Below are 22832 nucleotides of genomic sequence, written 5' to 3'. Positions count from 1 at the left end.
GATGTAGGTGTTCCTATAGCAGGCAGTGTTGGTCGCAGCTAGTGCCGCATCATCCTTTCAGCTGACTTGGTGAGCCCCACTTCATTTTGGGGATCTGTTTCATCTATTTGTCTTGTACGTTATATTTGAGGTATAGCCGGAGCCTTGTTACCGGCATTTTCATTTTACATTAATCTTGAGTTATGTTTAGAGGCTCCGTAGACAGGTTGTGGGTAGTGTCGGGTATTGGAAATAATGTAGAAAAATTGATGTTTGGCAAAGATTTATAAAACTTGTAATATTTTGATAATTATGAGTTAAGTTACTAATGGAAATGAAATGAAAGTTATTAATGAAATACTTACTAAATATGATTAATGTTGTCCATCTCCTATTTAATCATGAGGTTGGTTGGTTAGAATGAAACCTAACAGGCTTGCTCAGTCGGGTTTACTCGGTTGAGCGCCGGTCACGCTCCTCGTATTTTGGGGCGTGACAGTAGCCATATGCAATGCAAATGTAGATGGAGGTAGAGCTTAACCTCGGAAGGCAGAATAGTAGCCTTATGCCAATTGGAAGGCAGAATGGTAGCCTTATGCAATGCAGATGCAGATGGAGGTGGGGCTTAACGTCGGAAGGCAGAATAGTAGCCTTATGCAATGGAAGGCAGAATGGTAGCCTTATTCAATGCAGATGCAGATGGAGGCAGAGCTTCACCTCGAAGGCAGAATAGTAGCCTTATGCAATAGAAGGCAGAATGGTAGCCTTATGCAATGCAGATGCAGATGGAGGTAGGGCTTAACGTCGGAAGGCAGAATAGTAGCCTTATGCAAATTGGAAGGCAGAATAGTAGCCTTATGCAATGCAGATGCAGATTGAGGTAGGGCTTAACCTCGGAAGGCAGAATAGTAGCCTTATGCAATGGAAAACAGAATGGTAGCCTTATTCAATGCATATGCAGATGGAGGTAGAGCTTCACCTCAGAAGGCAGAATAGTAGCCCTATGCAATAGAAGGCAGAATGGTAGCCTTATGCAATGCAGATGCAGATGGAGGTAGAGCTTCACCTCGGAAGGCAGAATAGTAGCCTTATGCAATGGAAGGCAGAATGGTAGCCTTATGCAATGCAGATGAAGATGGAGGTAGAGCTTAACCTCGGAAGGCAGAATAGTAGCCTTATGCAAATTGGAAGGCAGAATGGTAGCCTTATGCAATGCAGATGCAGATGGAGGTAGGGCTTAACCTCGGAAGGCAGAATAGTAGCCTTATGCAAATTGGAAGGTATAATGGTAGCCTTATGCAATTCAGATGCAGATGGAGGTAGAGCTTAACCTCGGAAGGCAGAATAGTAGCCTTATGCAAATTGGAAGGCAGAATAGTAGCCTTATGCAATGCAGATGCAGATGGAGGTAGAGCTTAACCTCAGAAGGCCGAATAGTAGCCTTATGTAAGAAATAAAATAATAAATGACAGTGGAGTTTTCTTAGCTGAGAGCAGATTGCAGCGCTGTGATTACTGGGAGCATTGTGACTACGGAGCATTACTGGTGTTTCCTAATAACAAACGTTGGCAGGTGCGATGGTTCGGAGAGTCGTATTCTTGAACAATATTTGTTCCATGGGCGTAAAGTATGCTTTAACGATTTCGTAATCCTAGTGCCTGCATCCAAAGAAAAACTGTGAGTTTTGTAAAGGGGGATGGTTAGTTCGTATCCACGCTGGCTTTGCTTGACTCGTTCGGCTTCGATCCGGTGATATCGTCTGTATCACTGGGGTAGCATTGCTAAACAAGGCTATTTCAATAATAAACACGCATGATTTTGTAAAGTTTGACATAAATGTATAGTAAAAAATAGCTTTTAGATGAACCGACGACTGTGACGTAGTTCAGGACATTGCAACCTCTCCTGCTACGGAATTTTGAGGGTCCTCCTCAAAATTCTGCCCCAGTTTGATGGGTTGACGTTTCTGACTGCTGCTCGTCCGGCGAATTACTTCGGAATTTTGAGGGTCCTCCTCAAAATTCTGCCCCAGTTTCCAATTGCAGGGGGAATTGAAATTTTTGTTGAATTGTGACCGAACCCATAGGGATGCCTACGTATCCCCTTTTAAACAGGAATCAGGTCAGGCGTAGTTCAATTTACATCATATAAGGAAAGCATAAAGATTACACATAGTAACGCTTGACTGCATCTGAATTGATCGGCTTTGGCCAGACTTCTCCGTCCATTTCTGCAAGTATGGGGGCTCCTCCTGTCAGAACCCGGTGAACCATGTATGGACCTGCCACTTAGGAGAGCACTTCCCTTTGGCTTCATCTTGATGCGGGAAAATTTTCTTTAACACAGCTGGCCCGGTGTGAACTGTCTTGGCTTGACTCTTTTGTTAAAGGATCTGGACATTCTGTTCTGATAGAGTTGACCATGGCAGACTTTATTCATTCTCTTTCCATCTATGAGGGCTAGTTGCTTATAATGACTTTTTACCCACTCTGCGTCGTCGAGCTCAGCTTCTTGTATGATCCTTAGGGAAGGAATTTCTACCTCAACGGGAATGACAACCTCTGTTTCGTAAACCAGCATATAGGGGGTTGCCCCGGTTGATGTGCGGACTGTGGTGTGATACCCCAGTAGAGCAAATGATAACTTCTTGTGCCACTGTTTATGCTTCTCTATCATTTTCCTCAATATCTTCTTGATATTCTTGTTGGCGGCTTTTACAGCTCCATTCATCTGAGGCCTGTAGGCTGTGGAATTCTTGTGTTTGATCTTGAAGGTTTGGCACATAGCTTTCATCAAGTCGATGTTGAGATTGGAGCCATTATCAGTAATGATCGACTCTAGAATTTCGAATCGACAGACAATGCGGTCGCGGACAAAATCTACCACGACTTTTCTAGTCACTGCTTTGTAAGATGCTGCTTCGACCCATTTAGTGAAATAGTCGATGGCTACTAGGATAAACCTGTGTCCATTAGAAGCAGCTGGCTCAATTGGTCCAATAACGTCCATTCCCCAGGCGGCGAATGGCCACGGTGAGCTTGTTTGTTGAGCTCGCTTGGAGGTACCTTAATCATGTCTGCATGTATCTGACAGCGGTGGCATTTCCGGACATACTGGATGCAGTCTGTATCCATATTCATCCAAAAGTAACCAGCCCGGAGTATCTTCTTTGCTAAGACAAAACCGTTCATATGTGGGCCGCAGGTCCCAACATGAATTTCCTCTAGTAGCTTGGATGCTTCCTTTGCGTCAACACATCTTAATAATCCTAAATCGGGAAACCTCCTATACAGGATTCCTCCGCTGTGAAAGAAGTTGTTGGACAATCTCCGAAGTGTGCGTTTCTGAGTATTCCTTGATATCATGAAACCAATGCTTTCCGTCTGCTTCTTCTTCAATATGGGCACAGTAAGCTGGCTGATTATGGATTTCACTGGAATGGGATCAATGAAATTCTTGTATGGATGATGTATCATAGATGATAGAGTAGCCAATGCATCGGCGAATTCATTCTAGATTCTGGGAACATGTTGGAATTTCGTCTTCGTGAACCTCTTTCTCAATTCCTGTACGTGGTGCAGATACGGGAGTATCTTGGAATTCTTGGTTGCCCATTCTCCTCGTACCTGATGTATAAGTAAGTCTGAATCTCCAATCACTAGCAGCTCTTGAACGTTCATGTCAATGTCCATTTTGAGTCCTAAGATGCAGGCTTCATACTCGGCCATATTGTTGGTGCAGGGGAACCTGACTTTGGCAGACACCGGATAATGCTGACCGGTTTCTGATATTAGGACTGCTCCAATGCCAACACCTTTGAAGTTCGCTACTCCATCGAAGAACATTCTCCAACCGTCATAAGATTCCGCTATGTCTTCTCCTATGAATGATACCACTTCATCAGGAAAATACTTTTTCAGGGGTTTGTATTCTCCATCCATGGGGTTTTCATCAAGGTGGTCTGCCAGTGCCTGTCCCTTGACCGCTTTCTGAGTTACTTAAACAATGTCGAACTCACTCAACAGGATTTGCCACTTGGCTAGCTTGCCAGTGGGCATGGGCTTCTGAAAGATGTACTTCTAGGGATCCATTGTTGATATGAGATATGTAGTATAGGCACAGAAGTAATGTCTCAGCTTCTGAGCTACCTAAGTCAAAGCACAATAGGTGCGTTCCAATAGAGAATACCGGGACTCGTACGGGGTTAACTTCTTACTGAGATGATAAATGGCTTCCTTCCTATTTCATCCCCAGAACGCAGCCGAAAGCTCCATCTAACACTACAAGGTAGAGTAATAAGGGTCAACCTGGGTCAGGCGGGACTAAGACTGGTGGTGTTGACAGGTACTCCTGGATTTTATCAAAGGCCTTTTGGCAGTCATCGGTCCATTTGGTGGCGACGTCCTTCTTTAGCTTCTTAAAGATTGGCTCACAGATAACTGTAGATTGTGCTATGAATCGGCTGATGTAGTTAAGCCTCCCTAAGAAACTCATCACATCTTTCTTGTTCTTTGGCGGTGGTAGTTCTTGAATGGCTTTGACTTTCGATGGATCCATTTCTATTCCTCGGCGGCTCACAATAAACCCCAGCAATTTCCCAGCAGGAACCCCAAATGCGCACTTTGCGGGGTTTAGTTTCAGGTTGTATCTCCGCAGTCTGTTGAAGAACTTCCTCAGATCTTCTATGTGGTAGTGGCCTTCTTGGACTTGATAATAACATCATCCACATATACCTCTATCTCCTTGCGTATCATATCATGGAAGATGGTAGTCATGGCCCTCATGTAGGTGGCCCCTGCATTCTTCAGGCCGAATGGCATCATCTTGTAACAGTACACTCCCCACAGCGTAATAAAAGCCATTTTCTCAGCATCTTCCTCATCCATCCAGATCTGATGATAACCAGCGAAGCAATCTACGAATGACTGTAGCTCATGCTTGGCGCAATTGTCAATCAGGATGTGTATATTTGGCAAAGGGAAGTCGTCTTTCGGACTGGCCCGATTGAGATCCCGATAGTCGACACAGACTCTGACCTTCCCATCCTTCTTCGGTACTGGCACAATGTTGGCTAACCATGTTGGGTACTCAACCACCCTAAGAACCTTGGCTTTGATCTGCTTGGTGACTTCTTCCTTGATTTTCAAACTCATATTAGGCTTGAGCTTTCTGAGCTTTTGCGTTACCGGTGGACACATTGGATCGGTCGGCAGTTTGTGAGCCACAATAGACGTACTCAGACCAGTCATGTCATCATACGACCAGGCTAATATGTCCTTATACTCCTTTAGAAATTCTGCATATTATTTCTTCTTCGATGGCGATAGGTGAATGCTGATTCGCGTTTCCTTGACGTTTTTTGCATCTCCCAGGTTGACAAGTTCGGTCTCGTCCAGGTTGGACTTAGGTCTGTTTTCAAAGTTCTCAACTTCTCTGACAATCTCGTCAGGTATGTCATCTTCCTCTGAATCTATATCCGTTTGTTGCATTGTCTCATTGTATGTCACAGTCATTGGTTCATCAAGACAAGTAATAGTAATGTTGTATAGGTAAAGTAATGAGAGAAAACGATAGCAATAAATATTAATTCATAAGAAAAGTCAAAAATGCTTTTGATAACTGTCTTGAACATCGAAGATCATATTGCAGGAATTGAAAAATGCGAAAAGAAAATCATTTAGTAAATAAAACAGTGAATAATGCTTGTTTTAGTCTTGCTACCCCGAGGCTTGTCGGGCTCTGGTTGTCCTGATGGTCCAATTCTTGAGATGTGCCCCTCTGCTCACAGCCTGTATGGAAGGGCCATTCTCCCCCTCCTCCTCGAGAATAACATAACAGCCCATATTACTGTCCTCTAGAAACAAGTTCTTCACTGCTGCAAGTGCTTCTTCTTCGTCTGACCTATAAATAATGTCGGCACGTTGGAAGGTCTGCTCCAGATGCGGTATTGGCTGCTCTAGTGGGTAGTAAGGACCGCGCCATGGTGGCGACCAGCTATTGAACTCTTCCCAGGTGTATTCATATCCCAAACAGAAGGTAGTTCCATGTGTCTTGAGTTTTATGGGTTTAGAGATTCCTTGGATGTTCTTGCCAATCCCTTTGCCAGGTTCGTACCCACTCCAACTCTCTATACTCTCGATTTTTCTATCCCACCATTTGTCTTTGTCAACAGCATTGACCTGCTCGATGTGGTGGTAAGTTTCTCCACCCAGCTTCCTTCTTTCCCCGATCGCCGGAATGGTCTGGCGACTGTATATAGGGTTGCTACCGTCGTCGTGAATGATCACTTCCTGGTGATTCCATTCGAACTTTACTGCCAGATGCAACGTTGATGCTACGGCCCCGGTAGCATGAATCCATGGCCGTCCCAGCAAAAAGTTATAAGACGCTGGTACATCTATTACTTGGAAATTGACCTCGAACCAAGTTGGTCCCATCTGCAGACATAGACTAATCTCACCAATGGTGGACCTCTGAAAACCATCGAAGGCTTTCACATTGACTACTCCATCTTTTATCTCATGCAGCCCTTTACCCAACTTCTTGAGTGTTACCAGCGGACAAATGTTAAGACTGGAACCTCTATCGATCAGGATCCTGGTGATGAAATAATCTTTGCATTGCACGGTGATGTGCAGTGCTTTGTTGTGCCCCAGTCCTTCAGGTGGCAACTCGTCCTCATAAAAGGTGATCTTATGGCTTTCCAGCACTTGTCCTACCATATTAGCCATTTCCCCGCCAGTGATGTTACTTGGCACGTACGCTTCCTTTAGCACCTTTAACAAAGCATTCTTGTGCGCCTTGGAATTTTGCAGCAAAGAGAGAATGGATATTTGTGCTGGCGTCTTGTTTAACTGGTCGATGACCGAATATTCCTTGGCCTGTATTTTCCTCCAAAGGTCGTCCGGACCTGTCTCAATGAGAGGTGGCCGATTGGAGGCCTGCTTGCTTGATTCTGCTAGATGTTCAGGGGTATAGACTCTGCTAGTCCTTGTCATACACTGTGCTGCGATAGTTTCTTCAATCCTAACCTTGCCTTTCCTTCTCGCCTCGGCTGTTTAATCCCAGGGTACAACATTTGTATAGAATGGTGGCATGGTAGACATCGCCACTGGGATCGGCACAGCTATTCTTACTTCCAATGGAACCTGTGCCCTGGGTGGCAAGACTGCAACCTCAAATGATGCGGGTGCATTTGCCGGAGATACGAACTCAACCTCAATTGGTGCTGGTGTCTTTGCGGGTGGCATTGCTTCAAATTCAAGAGGTATAGACATATTCACCTCAACGTCCTCAGACGGTTGGATCTGGACTTTGATCGGATTGAGAGTAATTGCCGGTTTCATTGGGTCATCACCTTCTACGATCAACCCGATTGATCCCTCGGGATCCCAGTCATCTTCTACTTCAATCATGTGGATACCTCCACCCTTATGGTCTGGCAGAGGATTGTTGCGGACGTTTGGAGCGGGTTCCTTTGCCACAATGATCTTGTTATCAATCAAAGACTGTATCTTGTCTTTCAAAGAGCGACATTCATTGATGGTGGGCCCTTTCATGCCGGAGTGGTATGTACAAGACTTGTTTGGGTTAAACCATTGAGAAGGATTCTCAGGGGTTGTAGCAGGGACGGGGTGACATAACCAGCAGCTTTGAGCCTCTCATACAGCCGGTCAATGGGTTCAGCAATGGCTGTATATTGTTTTGGAGGTCTGCGATCAAAATCAGGTCGGGGTCTAGGGAAATTTTGGCGTGCAGGGGGTGATTGATAATGGGATGGTTGAGCATTATAAGTTTGGTAGACATGAGCGGGTTGGGAGTATCTGGGTGAAGTAGGTTGATATGTAGGAGGTGGAGATGACTGATAAGTTAGTGGTGGAGCTTGGTATGAGGGTGAGGGTGCTTGGTAATTTGGGGTTGGCTGGTGTGTGAGTGGAGGTGTTGGGTAGGCTTGGTATTTAAGGGGAGACTTGGTCCTTTGTGCAACCATCACGGCTCCTACGTCCCTTTTCTTGGACACACCACCGGACTATAAAGCCCTATTCGTAGCTTGCAAGGCTTCGAAATTTGTAACCATTCCACTTTTAATACCTTCTTCAGTTCTTTCACCTAATTTGATAATGTCGGAGAATTTGTGGTTCTCAATCATCATCAGTCGTTCATAGTACTGCGGGTCCTAAGCCCGAACAAAGAACTTGTTCATTTGCTCCTCTTCTAAGGCGGGTCAGACCTTGGCAGCTTCGGACCTCCAGCGAGTAGCATACTTGTGAAATGTCTCCGTGGGCTTCTTCTTTAGATTCTGGATATAGAACACGTCTAGTGCGTTCTCTATATTAAACCTGAATCTGTCCATAAAGTCAGAGGCCATGCCTACCCAGCTTGACCACTTCTTGGGATCTTGGCTGATGTACCAAGACAGTGCATCTCCCTTCAAACTCCTCATGAACAGCTTCATGCGGATCCTTTCATCCTTCCCTACTCCAACCAGCTTGTCACAATATGTCCTCAGATGGACCCTTGGGTCACCCATACCACCCCTCAGGCAGTTCGACATCAGGCTGTATGCAAAGGTCTTCATAGTTTAGCCCTTCAATTCCTTTGCTTCCCTCAACGCCCTGAATCTGGCTGGTTAATTTCATAAGTTCCTCGGCCAAGTTCCTAATAAGCAGATCCTTTTCATCAGACTCAGGTGTCCATGAGATAGGTTGGGTGGAGTGTGGCATGGTCTCCACGTAGATAGGATTGTTATGGTGGCCTGGTGCATGGGTGTGGAAATGGTCGTTTGCGGAGTTCTGAGGTTCTAGGATGAGTAGTGGAGTATTGTTTGGGGTATGACATGTGTTACATTGGTTCTTTGGTGGAGCAGCGAGATGATTCTATTATTTTGGGATATTTTGAGGAGATTTTGCTATCTGGGGTGCTGAGGGAAAATGACAGGTTTGCCAGGTTCCGAACCTGATCGAGCTCTTCCTGGAATTTCAACAGTTTCTGTTCAAGTTGTGACACATTCTCGTTAGGAACCCGAATACCATGGCCATAAGTGGCCTCTACCCGTTCAGCTGTGTTCTCCTTCCTAATGTTGTTCAAATCTTCCATTTTATTCTTGCCTTTGTCCTTGCCTTTAATGGGACTGAGAGGTGGAGTCGGTGGAGGGCCCCTAGATCTTGTGAAATAAGATGATGATGCCAGAGTGCACGAACTAACCTTTGGGGAGGGGAATAAAAACAAAACAAAAATAAAACAAAAGGTAATCAAGTTAGTGAGGATTATAAAAAAATATTGCAATATTCAAACACATAGTGCGGGAATGTAATGGGTGTCCTAATTTGGGAACCTCTTTGTGCCCGAGGTAGGCCTAGCGACAAATAAACTTGGAGAACTTTTAATACTAAATGCCTCGTTTTATTGCTAAAAATAGGTGAATCCCAAAACGATTCTAATAAGTAATAAAAGTCACTAGTGGCCATTGGCCTTATTACATTCATAAGGCGAAAAGGTAAATTCCTATCTATTTGGTCCCAGAAGGACCTTCCCCAGATTCGGAATCCTTGGCTCCGTCGAACAGCTTCCCCAATTCACGAAGTCCCAGCAACAGGTATGCTCTGGCTAGATGTCCACCTTCGGTCCCTTCACCCTTTTGACAGTCTTCAACCTTTTTGAGAAATTTCCCCTCCAGTTCTACTATGCCTCGCTCCAAGTATCCTAGCCTTTTGTTGGCACTGATAGCCATGTCTTTCCATTCCTCAATCAGCTTCTGGTTGGACTCTTGTATCTCACGGTGTTCGCTCTCGCATTCACGGATCCTTTCACGCAGCTGGTTGTACTTGACTTGCGCCTCGCCCTTTTCACCTATAATTCTGTGACCTCGGCTGAACCCTGGTTGGCCCAGACCATCCCAATTGTCTTCCAACCAACCCAAGCAGAAAGGGGTACAACTGGCATGATATCTGTCTGGTTCGATGGTGTCTTTCCCCATTATGATCTTGCAGTGCCACATATGTTGGGCTTGGCACTTATAGGGACTATCATCATTTTGGAAGTCAGCTCGGAAGTGGCTCATCTTGTCAACCCTGGGTATGACTTGCTTCCTACCTGCTTGCCTCATAACTCGAAGAGGGACGTAAGGGTATGTTCCTCTTAGACCAATCAGTATCAGGAAAGGTGCATCTCTGGATCGGGCGATGAACTCTTCTGTCGGAAACCACGAACATCCATTGAACCTGTTCTTCAGTCAGATTATCAAAAAGCTCAACCCATTCCTTGGCATTCTCAGGCTGAGCAAACATGTCGGGGATGTAATTCATTCGCTTTGGATGGTGGAAAGTGATGTGATCATCCCAGAACCTTCGCTGAATTTCTTGTCGGTATTCGCCCTTTTGGAGATGTTCCATGAGCCAAAGTTGAAGTAGTAGATTGCAGCCTTCGAAGTGTTTCGCTCCTCGTTGACACTTCTCTAAGGCTCGGTATATGTCTGCAATGATCATGGGTACAATGCTGAATGTCTGCCCACCAATCCCCTCCATTAGGGTCTTAGCTACAATAGCCAGCCTAGTATGGATTCTCCCTTTCTTCATTGGAAACACAATCAAATCCAGGAAGCAAAACATGAAGACGAAAACCCTACGATGGATATGTCCCAAGGATGTGATGGCAAACTCTCCATGGTAGGTACGGTATGATTTACTGTAACCGTACCTTTCATACAGGTAGTCAAAAGGGATGTATGATTCCTTTAGGCATACCAATTCTGCATTCTTCTTCAAACCCATCATTTTTAAGAAACCCTTGCCTGTGCGGTTCTCAGGCATTAGCAAACCCAGGGTTTCCCACACTAGACCGGACAGTCCTCCTATCTCCTCCAGCAAAGGTGTCATTTCGATGTTCCCAAAGCGGAACACGGCCCTTCCACAATCCCAAAATAAGGTAGCAGCTTCTATTGTCATGTTGTTAGGTTGGATCTCCAGGAGGGATGGTAGATTGCCCAGATATTTTCTAATGAGAGTTTTGTCACTAGAATGGAGATCTTCCCACCAACTTAGCAATCTTGGGTGGATATTGGTGAACATGCCGAATCTGGGGACTTCATGCCTCATATTTGTGCAAGGCAAACAAGGTTAGGCCCTTACCCCCACCAGACTCGACTATTTAACATCAACAATTAGCATGAAGCATTTAGTTCTCCAAATAAATGCACAGAACGTGATCATGTCCGTTTGGGTTTAGGGAAACCCAATGGACTTTGGACAAGGCTATCTTAAAGGATCATTATGTGGACAACATAACTGACCCGGCTAGGTTTGGCCATGATGCATGCACAATTTAAACAGAGTAAGGTTTCTATGGGGTTTTAGACTGGTACCCTTGAGCGGACAGCTCAAGGGGGAAGGCACGAAACTGTCGACTGCACCGCTGATCGACTAGTTTTACCGCAAATAAGCCTTTCCAAATTTAGGGGGTTAATGATATAGGAAGGGCGCAACCACTCATCAAGCGTTGCTATAGTATTTGTTTGGCACGAGTGGAGTATGATGTTGAGCATGATTATGCAATAATTAAAAGCAAGTTGACATGTATTTGCATGTTAAGAAAGCGATAAACACAGCAGTTTTATAATTTAAAGCAGTTATAAAAGAAGGAAACAAAAAGATATGTCAGTTTTGCTTTTGAAGAAGAAATTAAATGCTTAAAGAAATTAAACAAATAATTTCACATAGGGAGGGTACAAATTCACATAAACGGTATGAAATGGTATAAGCCTAAATATCCCCAGCAGAGTCGCCATGCTGTCGCGCCCCCTTTTTTCCTCGCGGAATCGGGTTTATGACATCTTGGTATGGGACAACTCTTTCCTTTTGGGAAAGGGGTTTGCATTTTTTTGAAGAGTCGCCACCTAACGATTTAAGGTGCATTAGGGCACCTATAGGGTTCATCTATAACTACGTTTGGTAACCTGAGATAGGGTAAGGGCTTGAAACTATCCTAAGGGGAAGGTGTAGGCACCCCTCAGGATCCACTAGTGTGGTTCCCGGCCAGATAGTTTTTTGTGAATTTGTACAGGTAGCAAACAAACAAGTATGGCTCAAATAGTAGGGGATTTAAGTTTAAACACACAAGTGTAAGAAAACAACTAATAAAAAACTAGATTTTTGAAAAGGACTACAATCTAAGCATATTAGTAATATAAAGGGGTGTCCTAAGTTTATTTATAATATGGATCACATCAATGCAATACCCGGTATTACACTTCTCAAAGAGGGGTTACGCGTGGTATTAATGCACCGGTCATCATATCCATATCTACCCTTTCCCACCGCGTGAAGGTAATTAAAGCGAAGGTTGGTCTCGACCACTATTGCATGCTGTTACCCGTCCCTTCTTATCAGTCCCGGAGGAATTTAGGACTGCTATCCTATAAGAAGGAGGTTCTAGGCAGACCCTCGGGTTTAATGGCAAAATACTAAGGCGACCAATAAGAACACATGAGACTACATTTAAAGGGGAAAACACAGAAATAGATAGAGGCTCAGATACACCTCCGCAAGTAATGCACATAGACAGCATGACTCATACACAATTAAGGTCTGAGTTTGGATCCTAACAAGGTATCTATGTGATAACAGCAGAACCAAATTTATCACATGACTCAGAAAAGAAGCCCGAATCAGGCTTGCCTACTGATTTTAACAGTTGATCATTAGATACTAATCACAGAGATGATTCTGGTTTTTATTTAAAGTTGATTACCTAAGGCTTGCCTAGGCGTAAAATAATGTGCAGCAGTTATTCAGAATTATTAAAACAGTGTGGAAATTATTTTACCCTAAGAACATGTTGTTCTAGTTGATACGAATGCAGAGATTATTACGAGCTTTATTCAGAAAACATCACATTATGAGATTATTTTTTTATTACCTTTTCATGAATCAGTAATTAACTAGGCGTCTTAAACAAAGTGCAAACAAGATCCTAGAACATGATATCTAATATGCACAGGTAAATGGTAGGATTGTTAAAAAATAGAATCCCTAAGGCATGATTTCTAAATGCGCACAAGAGTTGCAGAATTATTGAAATATGACTTCTTAAAGTACGAGAGTAACAGCTTTTATGCCAATGTTGTTATTGTCCTAGGAGCAGGATTTCTAAGTGATAGACATAAAACATGGATTAGTGATGGATGAGATGCTGAAGCAAGAAAACATGGGTCGTAAGAGCATGATTTCTAATGCATGTATGAACCCTAAACATGGTTTCTATTGCACAATTAGGAATATAAACCTAATAACATGTTTTCTACCCTTAACAACTATAGCATGCATACTTACCCCACCCTTTTTCACTAGCCACCCCAATGCTTGTTTACAACAGGTTATTACAGACCAACATTGAAATGAATTACATAAGTAGAAATAAAAATAAGAAATTACATTATAGGGAGCCTGATTAGGACTTCCTCCTTGAGTTATGTAATAAATCATTCCAAGTGCCAATATTGTTCCATAGCCTTTCTCATATATGGGTGTGTGAGAGTTCCCTAAGGACCTCAAGAGATCCCGGGCAGTGCTCACACCCAGATTGCATAACCAAGACAGAGTAAGTGCAGTGTGGAAAGGCCAGCTTTTATGTGTCCAAGTTCAGAGGGAGCTCAAGGGTCCCAAGGCAAGGCTCACACAAAAGGGGCCGAACCTAGTGGTCTAAGAGTATATGTGAGAGTGCTTGACATAGATTTAAAGGAGTTGAGTTGGAAAAATAGTTTTAAAACAGCATGTCTGAAATAAGTTTAATAGAAGAGTTGCTTAGGGAAGAAAAGTTTGGGAACGGAGGAGGGAATAGGGGCAATAACAATTTGGAACAAACCAGCACACACAGAACAAATCCAAAGAATAGTATCATTCCAACATTCACAGACAGGGAAATAAGGGGTTGGGGACATAGAGGACCCAAATCAGAAACACATAAACATGGCTGAGAAGAGATGCATATAGACCAGCAAGTACAAAGAACAAGTAGGGACTGATTGGCCTTTAGAACACAAACAATTACTTCAAAGAGTTAACAAGGGGATCATGCTTGAAATTAGAATAGTAATAAGATATAGGGACAGGGTATGGGAGTAGTCATGCAAGGGTCTATTACACCTAATTAGTCATGACTTAGTGTTAATCAAGTACATTAGGAGACATACTAGTTGAGGGACATAAACAGGAACTCAAGTAGACATGCTGATTACATTTGAACAAGAGAGGGCAGAACTTAAGCATGCTGAATAAAGCAGTAAACAAGAAGTGCAATTAAAAAACATGGGCCATTAAGTCAGTGCAGAAAGAGACAGGGATTGGCAAACAATGGAGCACATAGAGTTGAGATTCAGAATTGAACTAGGAACATACCAGTTAAGGAAGCAAAGTGCAGAAAAGTAAAGCAAGTAGAGTTCCACAGTCTAGCCTTGGTTTTCAGCCGGCTAGACAAGCAGTAGCACAAGTACTAGGGAAAGAAGAGAGAGTTTGAGTGTATGTGTGTGTGTGTGTTCTGAACTATGTTCGTGTCTTGAGAGGTTAAACAAGAGTGTATATATAGCACTTTAGGAGTAGAACTAATAAGGTAAAGAGAATCAGAGTTCAATCAATTAAGGATCAATCAACCAATCACAGAATCAATTTCTATAGAGATGTCCGGAAAAGACCCCTTTAATTGGGGAATAGTCAATTAATAGTCATAACAGGGTTCAATTAAGGTAATAAATCAAAACCATACCATATAGGGAGTCAGTAAGATCCCCAAACTACTGATAACTAATTAAGGCAAGTATAACCAATCACGGTCACAAATAAGGAAACAAGTAAAATCCCAACACACACTGATTTTAATAGGATAGTCATGTGAATCAGTAAAAAATCTAGGAGAATACTGATTTTAACAAGAAATATTGCTCAAAACCCTAATAGAAATTAATCACGCAAGGATCCCGAAGAATACTGATTTTTTAATAGGGAAGATTGTTCAAACCCCAAATAGAATCAGTTAATACATTGGGGTGACAGAAAAAATAAACAAATAACGGAGAACAGGTGAAAGAAAAATTCAGTGCAACAGATAGAAGCATCCAGAATTCACGCATATATAAGAGAATCATTCAAGATGGTGAAGAATACCAACACCAAAAAGTTAGAAAAATCTTTGAAGAAAAGTCTGATATGAACCCTAATTTCAAAAAGAGTAAACGAAGTTGAAACAATTAATCAAACCAAGAGATTTTAAAGGAAAACTCCCAATGATACTCGAATAACTACAGATCTATAAAGATATGAAAAGATTCGAACAATAGTGAAACTAGGGTTTTTCAGAAAAATAGTAGAGATGAAGAAAAATCGGTTAAAAACTCATGTATATACCTAGATCCAAGACAAATCTAAAGAAAAGTGGAAAATCTTAAGAGTTAGGGTTTCAGAGAACCCAGGGAAGATGAGAAACCCTTAGAACGTTACCGGTTTTAGCCGAAAAAGTCATGGACCTTACTCGAACAACTATGGATGGTCGGAAAATGGCATGAAAGACCATGGTTAGACTCTCGGAGAGTTTTGAACAAGACCTGGACTAGATCTCTTTGAGATCCTTCCATGAAATCACAAAAACGAGCAACCTGGATACGTAGGAGACAAGTATACGTCTCAAACAGCCATGGGAATCCTTGGATCGAGTGAGGATCGAAGGGACTAGGGCTGGTTTGGGTGGTGGCGGCTAGGGTTTGGTTTAGGTCTCAGAGAGAATTGGAGAGGAAAGGGGTTTTCAGGGCGGCTGTTTGATGAAAATGACTTAGGGTTTCGGGGGTTAGGTTAGATAAAAAATGAAGGTTTGTTTTGGACCGTTGATCTCTTGAGATCAACGGCCAAGATTGGTTTCGGTTTGGGCGGGTTATAATAGTGGGTTGGGTTAATTGGGTCGGGGTTTCAATTGGGCCAGGGGTGTATTTGGTTATAATTGAAATACAAATGGGGCTATTATTTAAATAGCTAGTTTTCCCTTTTTCTTTAATTTGTAAAAAATAGTAGGTAATTTCTGAAAATAATTTAAAAATGCTAATATGATTTAGAATACATAATTAGCAGTTTAAAAATACAGGATCCAATTTTATGCATATAAAACATAATTAAATTTTAAAAAGGCTAATATTGCAATTATGTGCAATTTAACTTTAAAAATATTAAATGTAATTGCAAATATATATATATATATATATATATATATATATATATATATATATATATATATATTTATATATATATTTATCTAAGACATGAACGGTAAATGACTGAGTTTGGGCCATAGAGCCGGTTTAGTATTGATTTTTCGGTGATGCGTAACCCAGCCCATATTGGGCTAAGTGCTATTGTTTTGGGGTGACGCGTGCACCAGGCCTCACTATTGGGCTAAATGGTTATGTTTAGTGCTTAGACAGGATCCGCCCCTTCGGAGTCTGACATGCCAGCAGTGAACGCAGGCACATTCTTATATATACGTGCTTTGATGATGGGCAGATATGCTGGGCACCCGTACAGTGGTATGTGTGAATATTGATGGATCCACTATCACATTGTTGATTGACATGTGGGCATCGTGGTGTACCTTCTACATGCTAACTGTTAAATGAAATGCTTTATTCGTGTTGGCCTTTAACTGTTACTTGAAAGCATGTCTAAATTTCTTAAATGTGAACAAGCGGAACATGATATTATTGAGCTACTTGTTTCTACAGGTTTTTCTTTATATCCTGAACTGTTACCGTTTATTGATATTGGTATTTGACTATAGTTTTGAGTTCTTCACTGCTTTCAGCCCAAGATTAGTGTTGTTACTTATTGAGTAAATGGGGTCGGTTGTACTCATACTACACTCTGCACTTTGTGTGTAGATCCAGGTACATCCGGTCGAGGTGATTTTGAGACTTGAGTTGTTGCCAACTTTTGGGAGACTACGAGGTAGCTGCTATGTCATCTGTAATCCTTGAATTATCTTTCACTTATCTCTATCTTTACCGTTATATTGTTCAGATGGTTGTATTAGAGGATTTTGCTTGTATCTTGTTATTCAATAGTGCTCGTGTACTCATTGACACAAGATTTTGGGGGATGGTTGTGGCAGTTTTATGGTTATATTCTCAGATACTTCATGATCTTTTTCCATTATAAAAAAGGAGAGTGAAATAGAAACTAGATAGAGGGTGACTCTGAGGCTTGCGGACGCTGACTTGTATACCTTGAAGTCTCCGATCCATGCTCAACTCAAGGGTACCTTGGCTGGTATGAAGTACCCAGATCTGCACAAAATAATGTGAAGAAGCATAGTATGAGTACACCACAATGGTACCCAGTAAGTATCAAACCTAACATCGGTCGAGTAGTGACGAGGTCAGGTCAAGACACCTACTAGAATAAATAAAGAAAACTAAACAAGAATAGTACGGTGTAATAATGGAAACAATGGAAATGATACAGAGAAGAAATCTAACAAGTATAGTTACAATGAAATTAAGGCAATTAAGACATCATGGAATAAAACACATAATAAGAATGCCAAGGAAACGATGCAAACAAAACACAAGTGATGCAACTAAAAGGTATTAGCAAGAATCACTACCGAGGTACCGCTTCGTAGTCTCATTTCACAAATCAAATCATAGTTTTTCCTTATATCACCGCGGGAGCCTTTCATTTAGTTTTGAAATCATTTTCCGGACATAGCTACTCGCGTTTTAGCCCACTTTATCACACCGTGTGGCTTCAAGTATTTCCCCTACTAGCAACACGCATATCAATCCAACATTATCTCACCGCATGCGTTTCAACCCCAATCCTTATACCACCGCATGCGTATCAATATCACAACATATTTTAAATTGCACCTCAAGTGCCCAATATCACAACTTGCCAAAGAACTCAACGATATTAGTGTTTCCATAATAAATAGCCCATGGCTCAACCACGATATGTACAAGAGTCTCAAAACTAGCAACTGAAAGTGAATAACTCAACAAGAATGGTATTTCAACAAATTTACAACTTTGCTCCAGTGTGAATCACGACCTTTATAACATCAACACCATAATTCAACATTAAGATATTCCTAGAAATAACAACTTTAAGTAAAGGAACTCAAAAGTTAAATAATTAACAAGGAAATGAGAGAACAATAACTTCAACTAAGCATGTAAAGGCAATTAACAAGTAAAAGATGAGACAAGTATTGACAATGTCAAGTAAATCACGTAAAGATAGGTTAACGATGATGAAGATAACATGTTATGACAATTCAATTAAAGGCATGAAAGAATCTACATAGCTCAAGCTGGTCAACTACCATATTTAGCCCGTGTACCCTCTTTCCACCTTGCATACACAGCTTTCACATACCACAATTAACACAGAACAAGACCAATCCTAAGGGGTAATTCTCCCTCCCAAACCCCCCCCCCCTCCCCCCCCCCCCCAAAGTTAGGCAAGACACTTACCTCAAACATGCTAACTCGATCCACAAGTATGCCTTTTCCATGATTATCCAACTCCGAACGGCTCGAATATAGCCAAAATAACTTTATACCATAAATACAAACCAAAGGACACTATTCCGGATAATAAAGTTGCAATCTTTAAAGAAAATAAATAAGCCAACTCAAAAAGTCAACCCCGGGCTCACGTCTCGGAACACGAACAAACGTACAAAATCCGAACACCCATTCGATAACGAGTCCAACCATGCTAAAATTATTCAAATCCGGCCTCAAATCGCCTTTCAAATCCTCAAAATACGATCTATGAAGTTTTCCCAATTTTTACCAACTTTTCTAACCCAAAACACTAATTAAATGGTTAAAAATGATGGGTTCATTTAATATAATCAAATCCAAGTTAGAATCACTTACCACAATTAATTCCTTGAAAATACCTCTTAAAATAACCACAAACCGAGCTCTCTAAGTCCAAAAGATAAAGAATGAAATAAAACCCTCTTTTTTGAATTTTAACATTGCTTCCCAGTTATCCTCCTTTCGTGATCGCGGACAAAAACTCGCGATTGCGGAGAACAAATCTCCTCAGCTAAAAAAAGACACTATGTGATCACGTGACTACAGTCGCGAAAACGATGGCAGGACCCCCCAAGGCTACGCGATCGCAGACACCACCACGCGAACACGAAGAACAACGCGAGCCTCAGCACCGACTTTCCCTCCCTAAGTGTCCTATTTCACTCTGAAACTCACCCGAACCAAAACCAACCACAGCGGCAAGTCACATAACCACAATATAACATAAAGGAGACAATAAATGGGGAAACGGGGCTAAAATACTCAAAACGGTCGGCCGGGTCGTCACATCCTCCCCCTCTTAAAACAAATGTTCGTCCTCGAACGAGTATAAATACATACCTGAAGTGATGAAAAGATGATGATATCGGCTACGCATATCATGGTCGGTCTCCCAAATTGCCTCCTCGACTGGTTGACCCCTCCACTGAACCTTCACTGAAGCAATGCTCTTTGACCTCAACTTTCGGACCTGCCTGTCCAAGATGACCACCGACTCCTCAACATAAGACAAATCCTTGTCCAATTGGACTAAGCTGAAATCTAACACATGGGACGGATCACCGTGATACTTTCGAAGCATAGAAACATGAAATATCGGATGAACTGCAGCTAGACTAGCTGGCAATGCAAGCTTGTAAGCTACCTCACCCAATCCTCTCAAGAATCTCAAAAGGTCTGATATACATGGGACTCAACTTGGCCTTTTTCCCGAACCTCATAACACCCTTCAAGGGCGAAACTCGGAGTAAGACCTGCTCTCCAACCATGAATGCAATATCACGAACCTTTTGATCCGCATAACTCTTCTGTCTAGATTGGGCTGCACGAAACCGATCCTGGATCAACTTGACCTTCTCCAAGCCATCTCGAACCAAATTAGTGCCTAATAACTTAGCCTCTCCCGGATAAAACCAACCAACTGGGGAACGACACTATCTCCCATATAGGGCCTCATAAGGAGCCATCTATATACTAGATTGGTAGCTATTGTTGTAGGAAAACTCCGCATCGGCAAGTACTGATCCTAAGAACCCCTAAAATCAACAACACAGGCACGAAGCATATCCTCCAATATTTGAATGGTGCGCTCAAATTGGCCATCCGCCTGGGTTTAATGATGTACTCAACTCAACATGTGTGCCTAACTCACATTGTAAGACCCTCCAAAATCGCGATGTAAACTGCTACCCCGGTCAGAGATGATGGATACCAGCATGCAATAAAGTCAGATAATCTCGCGAATACAGACCTGAGCCAATTGCTCTGAAGAATAGGTAATCACTATCGGAATGAAATGAGCCGACTGGATCAACCTATCCACAATCACCCATACTCTGTCAAATTTCTTCTGAGTCCGTGGGAGCCCAACAATGAAGTCCATGGTAACTCAGTCCCACTTCCACTAGCGGGAATCTAAAGGCTCTGAAGCAACCTACCTTGCCTTTGGTGCTAATACTTCACCTGTTAACAATTTAGGCACCAAGTTACATACTCCACTATGTCTTTCTTCATTATGCTCCACCAATAGTGCTGCCTCAAATCCTAGTACATCTTAGCGGAACCCAGATGAATGGAGTACCGCAAATTCTGGGCCTCCTAAAGAATCAACTCACGCAGCCCATCCACATTGGACACACATAACTAGCCCTACATCTACAACACATACTCATCTCCGATAGACACCTGCTTGGCATCGTCGTGCTGTAACGTGTCCTAAAAGACAAGCAAATAGAGATCGTCATATTGAAGCTCTCTGATTCGATCATATAAAGAAGACCGAGAAACCATGCAATCCAGAACTCGACTCGGCTCCGAAACATCCAATCTAGCAAACTGGTTGACCAAGGCTTAAACATCCAATGCTAATGGCCTCTCTGCTGCCGGTAGATATGCTAAACTGCCCAAGCTCTCTGCCTTTCGCCTAAAGGTATCAGCCACCATATTGGCGTTCCCGGGATGATATGGAATGGTGATATCATAGTCCTTATGAAATTCTAACCATCTTCGCTGCCTCAAGTTGAGATCATTCTGTTTGAACAGATGGTGCAGGCTCTGGTGGTTGGAATAGACCTCACAAGGGACACCGTAAAAATAGTGCCGCCAAATCTTCAAGGCATGAACAATAGCTGCTAATTCAAGGTCGTGGACATGATAATTATTCTCATGAACCTTCAGCTGTCTGGATGCGTAGGTAATAACCCTATCGTCTTGCATCAACACTACGCCAAGGCCAACACGCAACGCATCACAGTACATAGTATAAGACTCCGAACCCGTAGGCAACACCAACATTGGGGCTGTAGTCAAAACAGTCTTGAGCTTTTGAAATCTCCCCTCACACTCCTCGGACCATCTGAAAGGAGCATCCTCCTAGGTCAATCTGGTCATAGGTGCAAGAATAGATGAGAAACCCTCTACAAAACGATGGTAATACTCAGCCAACCAAAGAAAACTCCGGATCTTAGTAGTTGAAGACGGTCTGGGCCAACTCTGCACTACTTCAATCTTCTTCGAATCTACCTTGATCCCCTCACTCGACACCACATAACCCAAAAACTCCACTGAATCCAGCCAGAATTCAGACTTTAAAAATTTTGCATATAACTTCTTTTCCCTTAATGTTTGGAGAACAATCCTCAAATGTTGCTCATGATCCTCCTGGCTGCGGGAATACACCAAGATGTCGTTAATAAACATAATAATGAATGAATCGAGATAGGGCTAGAATACACTGTTCATCAAATGGCGGAACGTTGTTGAGGTGTTTGCCAGCCAAAATGACATTACAAGGAACCCGTAGGGACCATACCAAGTCTTAAAGGCAGTCTTCGGAATATCCAGCTCCCGAATCTTCTGCGGATGATACCCTGACTGCAAATCAATCTTTGAGAACACTTTGGCACCCCGTAGCTGATCAAATAGGTCATCAATGCATGGCAATGGATACCTATTCTTCACCGTAACCTTGTTCAACTGTCGATAATCAATACACATGCGCATAGACCCATCTTTCTTCTTCACAAACAAGACCAGACACCCCAAGGTGACACACTAGGCCGAATGAAACCCTTATAAAGCTACTTGCATTTGCTCCTTTAACTCCTTCAACTCCACTGGGGCCATACAATATGGTGGAACAGAAATGGGCTGAGTGCCCGACAATAAGTCAATACCAAAATCGATATCCCTATCGGGCGGCATTCCTAGAAGATCTGCAAGAAATACATGTGGATAGTCTTTCATGACTGGAACTGACTCAACGGTAGGAGTGTCAACACTGAAATCTCTCACAAAGTCTAGATATGCATCACACCCTTTCCCAACCATCCAATGTTCCTTAAGGAGGGACACTACCTTGCTAGGAACATAATCCAAAGTACCCTTCCTCTCCAACCGCGATAACCTAGAATAGCCAATCTCACCGTCTTGGCATGACAATCAAGAATACCATGATAGGGCAACAACCCGTCCATGCTCAAGATAACATCAAAGTCTACCATACTGAGCAACATTAGATCAACTCTGATCTCAAAACCACCAATGACAACTAAACACGAGTGATACACACGGTTAACAGTAATAGAATCTCCCACAGGCGTGGACAAATAAATAGGAGAACTCGAAGAATCACGAGATATACCCAAATATGGAGAAAAGTAATATGATACATATGAATAAGTGGAGCTTGGATCAAATAAGATTGATGCATCTCTATGATAAACTAGAACAATACCTGTGATAAATGCGTCTGATGTAACCGCCTCTATCCTAC

Source organism: Nicotiana attenuata, chromosome 11 (genome assembly GCF_001879085.1).
Source record: "Nicotiana attenuata strain UT chromosome 11, NIATTr2, whole genome shotgun sequence".
Classification (NCBI taxonomy): Eukaryota; Viridiplantae; Streptophyta; class Magnoliopsida; order Solanales; family Solanaceae; genus Nicotiana; species Nicotiana attenuata.
The sequence above is the reverse complement of the archived record's forward strand: the minus strand, read 5'-3'. Positions refer to the sequence as shown.